Source organism: Adiantum capillus-veneris, chromosome 8, assembly GCF_014529385.1.
Source record: "Adiantum capillus-veneris isolate H3 chromosome 8, ASM1452938v2, whole genome shotgun sequence".
NCBI lineage: Eukaryota > Viridiplantae > Streptophyta > Polypodiopsida > Polypodiales > Pteridaceae > Adiantum > Adiantum capillus-veneris.
Genome location: NC_140938.1, coordinates 143,591,162 through 143,600,240, shown reverse-complemented (window position 1 = coordinate 143,600,240; position 9,079 = coordinate 143,591,162). Strand labels below are relative to the sequence as shown.

The window sequence follows — 9,079 nt, the reverse complement described above, 5'->3', positions numbered from 1 at the left end:
AATGTACGTGGAAATTTCATCTCGAAAGAGAGCGTACACCGATTAAATATCGTCTTTGAAATAGCGAAAGAAATGTCTCCTTGTACATTATGGATTCAAGATATTCATGAATTGAATATTTGTCGTTCGTATAATAAGCTAGAAGCTGATCCCAAATTTCTACTTTGCCAAATATTGAAGAGTATTGGTCACAAGCTCGGCAACTCCGACATCCGCGAGAATGTCGTTATTGCCACGACTCACGTACCTGCGAGGATAGATCCAGCTTCAGTAGCTCCGAATCGGTTAAACTAATTAATAAATTTTCGGAGGTCCAATGGGCGTCAACGTCAGAAAGAATTGTCAATTCTATTACGTATCAAAGGTTTCGAGGTAGGGGCTAATCCGACTCTTCTTGAGAGTACTGTGTCTGGAACTGCAGGTTATAGTAAACGAGATTTACTTCTTCTCGCTAATGAAGCGTTATTGATAGGTACTTCCAAAGGGAGAAAGTTTGTATGTAGCAACACAATTGGATTAGCTTTGCATAGGCAACATTCGACTGTTAGTGATATGGGCAATGAGATGGAATCTAATTCTGAATGGGAAATCTCTTCCTACAAGATGGCAGAAGTAAAGAATAGTTTGACAGATATTTCTCTCACAACTTTTCCATTTATTGGTCGTGACGAGTTAAAAATGCGATTTTATTACTTGTCTAACTGGTATGTGGAACCTTCAACAACCGAATCAACAATTGATGAATTCACTATGTTTTTGCATCTCCCAGAGCTAATAGCCAAATTAGTAGCTCGCGATTCGTTCCAAATGGATAGGGGAAAAGAAGATAATTTCATTGTTATCGACAAACTCGTAGAGAATGACTTAAACCTAGCTTGTGGCGTCCTAGAAAACCTCTCGAATAATTTCCCACGTCCGGAAATTTGTAGGGGAGAGAGCCGGCGCAGTAATAGTTTTCCTCCCCCTCTTCCTATTGGAAAACCCAAGTATTGCTCAGGTGTAACCTCTCTAAGTCGCTCTTCCAAATCTCTGAAAAGAGGGAGAATTAGTAGTCTAACCGATTTCGAGATGCAACAGTCACCCGAATTAAGAAACTCAGCGGCAGAGATATCGCGTGAGATTACTTGGTCCCGCAAGGCTTGGCGTCTCCGTTTCCTGCGAAGCGGGACTTACGAATTGATGGGGGTATTATCCGAACCCAACCATTTGTATAACTTAATTCTTCTTTACTACAATCAGAATTACATACCCCAACAAGATTTTGAATTCAGTAAGATTAGGGGAAAGAGAAGTAAGTGGCGCGAGAAAAGCGGGTATCTTTTCAGCTTCGAGAAATCTGTCACTAATGGAACAGATAATTCCATTAAAAGATTGGAAAACCGATTGGATAATATGTTGTTACGTGAGCAATTTCTCGAATTGGGAATCTCTGGCGATTCATCTAATGAGTATGAAACACATTGTGATCGATTGAATGAAATGACTCGACTCTTCGGGGGGCGCTTCATCTGGGACCCCATGCTTCTGTTCCAGCCAGACCCTAACATTCCTTCCCTGCGCCGCAACTTGTTGTCAACGAAAGAACTGGCACGGAGGCTTCACACCATTTACGGTATGAGAAGGCAGCGCCTTCAGAAGATGTCAAATAATAAAATTAAAGATTTTTTCCTCTATAGCGAAGAGAATCCAAAATTGAAACCCGACTCATCTCTCAATCGGCGGAATAATCTTCCTCTGGAAGAGGAGGAGCGAGATTCCGAATACGTCAGGGAAACCTCTTCCGTAGATATACATCTGCAATATCCGCAGATATTTACTCCCGTTCGTTTGGGTTGCTACGCGGTAGCGGAGGATTTCCCGGAACGATTTCTTCGGTTTAGGCTTCTGGTTCATAGAAACAAATGGCTGAGACGGAACCGTTCCCCATTTCGGGATTTTCTTATTTATAATATGTTGCTTGAAACTTATGAATATCTATCCAATCCGTTTCGGTTTGGTAAAGCATCACTGGATTGAACAATGAAACAATTCCTTCATGAAAGTTCGATGTCATGAAACAACTGTTGTTTCCTCACCTAGATACTCCCCACTCCGTTTAGATCTCTAGCCATAGAATTGGAAGCCAACTCACTCAGTAGGAGGAAGATCTCTATTTTCCTTTTACTGATACGGAAAATCTAATTATAGCATTTCAAAAAGAAAAGAAGTTGGAGAACAGTTACTATAGGAATTAGGAGTCTCTCCACTGAGAGGTAGGATTGGAAGGAGTGATATAGGTTATTCCGCAGGAATTATGCGAACGAAGACAATTCTTTGTCTTCCCAATAACTATCCTCGATAAGATTTTGGATTTCCCCCCCCCCCCTCACCCTCCCCAAGTAGCTCCAAGGATCTCATTGAGGCGTCGAAATCTAAGAATTTCCACTTTAAATCAATCCGGTGTATCGAATGACTGGAATGGGCCAATTAAATTAGTCAAGTGGGGGGGGGGGGAGAACGGAACGTGCCAATATTCTCGTTTCCATTCGTTGGTGTCGAGGCCTAAAATAGCGCGATAGCAAACCATTCAGTGGTTGGTGGGTCACGCCAACTTGATTTGGCATATGTGTGATGTGAAATACAGCTCTCCTAATCCTAATTAGTATTAGTGGAAATTCTTGACGTAGATACGGATCTCCCCGGATAGGATTCGAACCTACGACCAATCGGTTAACAGCCGACCGCTCTACCGCTGAGCTACCGGGGAAAATGGTAGGGGATTCAGTCCCATACACACTTGCTTGAATACCTTTTTTCCAGAAGCCAATTCCAAATCTGGAAGGAGTTAAGCTTTCTTTGCCATTGCAAAAACTTTGCGTACTCCCTAGCCCCCATTCATTATAGGGGGGGGTAGTGGCGATAGCAATCCCATTCGAATGGAGGGGCCCCCAAATCATGGGCGTGGGAGGGTGGGGGGGGGGGTCAACCGGCCGAGACGAGGTCAAGATCAACCTGGCAAGCCCCTCCCAAGATTCGTATTGATCAATCACCAATGAGTGGTTTCTATTCCCCCCTTCCGGGAGGCGTAGTAGAATAGTTGCGGGATTCTTCCTCCACGTTATTTTGAGGACTAGAATTAGGGGGAATAGAGGAAGCAAAATAGAATTAGAAAGATGGGGAAGATGAAAAATAGTCGGGAGAAATGAACGCGAATTGGAGTTTCGTGAAACGAAAGTAGCAGTTTATGGAAAAGGAAAAAAGATGAAGATTAGTACTGATGATAAAATAGCTCCAAAAATAATTATGAATAAGTAATAAGATATCCTACCATTTTCTCCGTAACGTATAAACTCTCCTCCAAAAAAATTTAAGGCTCCGATTACGTTGACAAAACCGTCGATTCCGTAACGATCAAAATCTGAAAGTGACTTACTTAAAGATCTTAGATTACGCACAAAGCATATATCATAATAGTAATCAATATAACCCCGATTTAGTGACCAAGATTGAACAAGCAACCCAAATTTACTAACTAATTTGGTAAATCCAACTAATTTTTTAGTAATATAAAAATATTTATAACTTTTTTTGTAAATAATGAAGGAAAAAAATATTCCAAAAAAAGATAAAATAAGTGAGCTACGCGAGTTTAGCAATATTTTTATATAAATATTGAAAGATTTACTAAGTTCGAAAAAGTGAACTGGATTAATTAACCACTCCGGGGATAATTCAAAATTGGCAGTTTCTCCTATGAGATTAATTCCCAGTAGTCCTACTAATGTAGTGGGTATTGCAAGCATCACTAGAGAAAATGTCATGGCAGAAGACGATTCTTTAGGCTTCGGCAAGCTCTGATCGTAATGGACGTTAGTAATTCCATTTGGGTTTGCTAGATATGATGACGAAAACCCTTTGTTTTTTGTTATTCCCAATCGTACCGATGCAACATTTTGATTAATTTGATTTAGTGAAAGATTTCCTTCAGTTTCACCCCACATACTTATGGACAATGGCGCAAAATGGTTAAAGTCAACCCAATCCGTTTTAATAGTGCAAAAATCCCCCTCGAAAGTAAGGAGATAGATACGAAACATATAAAACGCCGTAAGACCTGCTGTGCCAGAAGCTAGAATTCCAAGTGGAAGAGAACTTAACCAACTTTCGTGAATAATCTCATCTTTGGACCAAAAACAGGCTAAGGGCGGTATTCCAGATAGAGAAAGGGTACCCGGAAGAAAAGTAGTTCCAGTAATTGGCATGTACTTACGTAAGCCACCCATGAAAAACATGTTTTGACTCCTGTTAGGTGAATATCCAACAACTTTTTCAATTGAGTGAATTACTGAACCGGCTCCGAGAAATAATAAAGCTTTTGAATAGGCATGCGTCACGAGATGGAAGAGAGCAGATTGGTAAGCGCCGATGCCTAGGGCTGAAACCATATATCCCAACTGAGACATGGTGGAATAAGCAAGACCCTTTTTTAGATCTCTTTGTGCAAGAGCTAATGTGGCACCCAGCAAAGCCGTTGCTCCACCAAGCCAAGAGCTGGCTTGCATCACTAAGGGAAGCGTAGAAATTAGACCATAAATTCGGGCAATGAAAAAAATCCCGGCTGATAAATAGTAGCTGCGTGAATAAGGGCCGATATGGAGTGGGTCCCTCCATTGCATCTGGCAGCCATACGTGAAGCGGAAATTGAGCAGATTTAGCAACTGGACCTGCAAGGAGTAAAAAAGCAATGATATTTGTCAAGATTGGATTGGAAAATCCAATTTCTTTTAATTTGGCAAATCAATCACACAATTCGGAAATCTCGAAACTACCAGTTGTCCAGTAAATACCTAGAATACCTAAAAGTAATCCAAAATCTCCTATGCGGTTGGTAACAAAAGCTTTTTGACAAGCATTTGCGGCACTTGACCTAGCAAACCAAAAACTACTAATAGATAGGAACACATTCCAACTAACTCCCAAAACACGTAAAGCTGTATTAAGTTGGGGCTGAGAACTGACCCTAACATTGACGCGGTAAACAAACTCAAATAAGCATAAAACCTGTATATCCCCGTTCATAACACATATAACTATCGCTATAAATCATAACTAACACGCCTACAGTGGTAACCAGTAGTGACATTACTAAAGTAAGTGAATCGACTAAAAAGCCTATTTCTACGCAAAAAGTACTTCTCGGTATCCAAATCCATAAATATTGCTGAATCGGGTTTTTCACAAATTGTTCCTGAAATATGGCAAGTGACACAAACGTAGAAATAGCTAATGAAAAAACGTTGAGCAATGCGCACAGGCGATGGAAACCCCTTGCAACTCTTGGAAAAAAGAATGATAACGATCCAGTGCAACAAGAAGCTATTAATGGACACGAAGGAATAATCCAAGCGTATTCGTTTGAAAGTTTCACAGACGTAGTCAACTCCAAATTTAATTTGTTGCTACTTCCCGACGGGGGGGGGGGGAAGTGTAAGAGCATTACTAGATGGAATGTATGCAGACAAAATAATTGATTTTTGAGTAAAAAAGAAAAAGAGACTCAATAATTTTGATTTCATGAAAGAAGCAACAATCAAAAAACTTGACAGTATTTGCACGTGACCGAGATACTTATTCGAGTTGTAAAATTTGGAAACGAATCAACTCGCTTTGTGAACGAATTTTTTTCTTTCTCGGGGGGAGGAAATATGGAAAATGGAAAGAGAGAGTCAGAATTGGTGGATACGCAATTATTGATATTGGAGGAAAACAACTACGAGTACAACCGGGAAGATTCCACGATGTTCGTCATTTTCCCTCAAATTTAAATACACGGGGATCTGACACAAAAGTATCCATGGGTCGAGTCTTGCTTATTCGTGACGGATCTAAAATAGATATTGGTTCTCCGTGGCTAGCGAATGCAGTTGTCAAGGGACGGATCTTACATAACTGTTTCGAAGATAAATTGTAATAAAAAAGATTTTTTCCAAAAGAAAAACGTGAGGGAGTCGAGGATGCAGAGGAAGTATAATTAGATTTGCAATTGATTCCATCCATTTTAATTGTAGTAATGCAACTAACAAATAATTGCATAGGTAAGTCAAATTACTAAGATACTTGAAAGATTGATGCATCGATGCAAAGTTTTTTTTTATTTGATATCTGTCCCTCTTTGTTATTTGTCCACTTTTCTATCCATTATATTCATTCTACTGATACATATCAACATAACTGGTAATTGCAAAGAGAAAAAGCTACAAGAATACTCAATAGAATATGGCCGTTCCGAAGAAACGTACTTCTGCATCAATGAAGAAAATTCGTAATCATAGCTGGAAAATTAAATCAGTGGAAAAGTCGTTGAAATCTTTTTCTTTGGCTCAATCTGTTTTAAGCGGACGTTCAAAAAGTTTTTATTATGGAACTGAAAAAAAACCTTTCCAGAAAAATTAGTACTATTCTATATTCCCGGGTAGTTGTTTGACAGATATGTAGAAGAGTGAACAAACAGTTAAAAAACCACAAAATTAGCATAATTCCTTGACAGGAACTGACAAAATTTGACATATTAATAATCTACAATTTTTATTCCCCCCGGAAATATAGAAAAATTGGGTGAAATTTGAAAATATTTTGTATAACAGTTATAGTATGGATAATCAGTGACGTAATCGCCTTTATCAATCAACTTCAAGCAATTGGTGTATGTTAATCTATTTTTGGAAATATTGAGTTTAAGGATGAAATGACCTCCCTATTAGAACAAAGATATATCCCAAATAAGTATTTAAATGTTATTTCACGTCAATGTAAGAATTTGACCGATCTTAAAGCATATTGTGAGAGCGCAAGATACAGGGAATTTCTTAGACTTCCATACCACAAATTTAGAAAATAGAAAGAAATAAATCAAGGAAAAAAAAAGAAGGGGGGGGGTTATAACTCCTTCCTTTTTTAAGATTTTCCCTCGTTAGTTTAATTTAACCTATTTATGTACAAACACATAAGCCACGTAACACTCGCTTTAAACTAAGCCGTAGTGTGGGTCTCTGTGCAGTGTTATAACATGCACGATGTTACGACATTTCTATAGATAGAAAGGGCTCGTCTACGTTCGGAATAGCAGGATTTGAACCTGTGACCTCCATCACCCCAAGATGGCGCGCTACCAAACTGCGCCATATTCCGTATATCTATCTATCTATATACACGATTATATCTACCCATCTGGTTTAGATTAAGATGTTTTTTATTTTTAATAAATGAACTAACTAAATAAGTGATTAATCTTCTTATTTCTTAACCTATATGCATTTCAAAACTTCTGTTACATCTTATCAAACTATGTAACAGTTGACTTATCGGTCCGAACCAATATACAATTAAGTATGTATTTGTTTCTATTTTGATAAGCCGCTATGGTGAAATAGGTAGACACGCTGCTCTTAGGAAGCAGTGCCAAAGCATCTCGGTTCGAATCCGAGTAGCGGCACGTGAAATAGTGAAATAAAAAAAAAAAAGACAAATTGTAAACTACCTTGATTACTTAGAAAATAAAGTCACCGACTTTATTGGTGATAATCCACTCTAAAGTGATTAATTCGTAATAAATTAAAAGAATAAATTACTGGTTCTCCCTCAATTACGACATATACAGGCATAGAGTACATATTTGTTAATATTTCGTTTGTGATGTTTTTTTTCGTAACTTTGTTGAACCTCATCAATTTATTTTACAAAGTTGATAAAATTGATCATTTCAGCAAAAATAGCATGACAATTGCTTTTTTCTGTACTACAGGATTTCTGATTACTCGCTACCTCCAAACCAGGCACTTACCGCTAGGTAATCTGTACGAGTCGCTAATGTTTCTATCGTGGGGCTTCTCCTTATTATATTCAATTTTAGAAGTTAGAGACCAAATTGGTTTATCGCATGCAGTACTCGCACCTGGTGCTATGTTGATTCACGCCTTCGCAACTTCAAGTCTTCCCCAGCAAATGCGTTCCCCCACGTTGTTAGTACCCGCTTCGCAGTCTCAGTGGTTAATGACGCATGTAAGTGCGATGTTGATTAGTTATATAACCTCATTGTGTGGGTCTTCGCTAGCAATAACTTTATTAAGTTTATTCTACGGCAAGGTAGGTAGTGTAACTTTGGAACACAAGTTTGAAAAACAATCTTTCTTTTTTTTGATGAACCCTCGTAAGAATCTGTGGAAACAAACCGGTGCAGAAAACTATTCCTACTTCCTCATCTCCAACTCACGGAAGTGCCAATTGATTAATTGCTTGGATAAGTGGGCTTGCCAAACAATAAGTTTGGGGTTTTCTCTGTTGACTATTGGTATACTTTCTGGCGCAGTGTGGGCTAATGAAGCTCGGGATCTTACTGGAGTTGGGACCCAAAAGAGACTTGGGCGTTGGTAACTCGGTTAGTATATGCTACTTACCTTCATACAAAGGTGGATAAGAGAAAGATGGGGAGGGACCGGCCACGACAGCATCTATGGGATTTTTCTTAGTTTGGATTTGTTTCTTGGGAGTCAATTTATTAGGAGTTGGATTGCATAATTACGGATGGTTAGCGTAAAGACCAGAAGGTTAATTTTGGCAAATTGAAGGAAAATAAAAAGGAAGGGGAGATTAAAAAAAAAGTGGTTTGAAAAAAAAAAAAATTAATTGACAAAAATTTTAACTACATTGAGAAATTGGGGGAGCAGCAGGGTAGCAAAATAACTCCAAAAACCTAAAAGGAGAAACAGGAACAGACTTGCTAGTAAATAGATGTATTTTCCAAATGTCTGTTTCTGCCTCTCCATTTCCTGCAGATAAAAACAATTACAAAATTGCAGCTATTTCGTGTACAGTATGAATCTATTATATTAGCCTTCCAAGAAACTCTTTTCTTTATCCCATGCTTCTATGCCATAGAGGTGGTGTACAAATAAGCTTATTTGTTTGTACTAAATTCTCTAGGTACTCATTTTTTAGCTCAGAACGTTGAGTCATGTAAGTGGGAGGGAAGGGATTTCAGTACTCCCAATAGATAAAATCAAATTTGGGTATAAACCGATACCTAGTATTGGTAGGAGAAAAC

The 9,079-nt window shown here is 38.6% G+C and overlaps 2 non-coding genes across 2 annotated transcripts; both read right to left on the bottom strand.

Annotated features, from left to right (window-relative positions):
- Positions 1–2,674: 2,674 nt before the first annotated feature.
- Positions 2,675–2,746, bottom strand: TRNAN-GUU (transfer RNA asparagine (anticodon GUU)). The gene has a single exon. It is a non-coding gene; the product is annotated as a tRNA-Asn (tRNA).
- Positions 2,747–7,093: 4,347 nt separating this feature from the next.
- Positions 7,094–7,167, bottom strand: TRNAP-GGG (transfer RNA proline (anticodon GGG)). Its single transcript has one exon. It is a non-coding gene; the product is annotated as a tRNA-Pro (tRNA).
- Between the last annotated feature and the right edge of the window lie 1,912 nt (positions 7,168–9,079).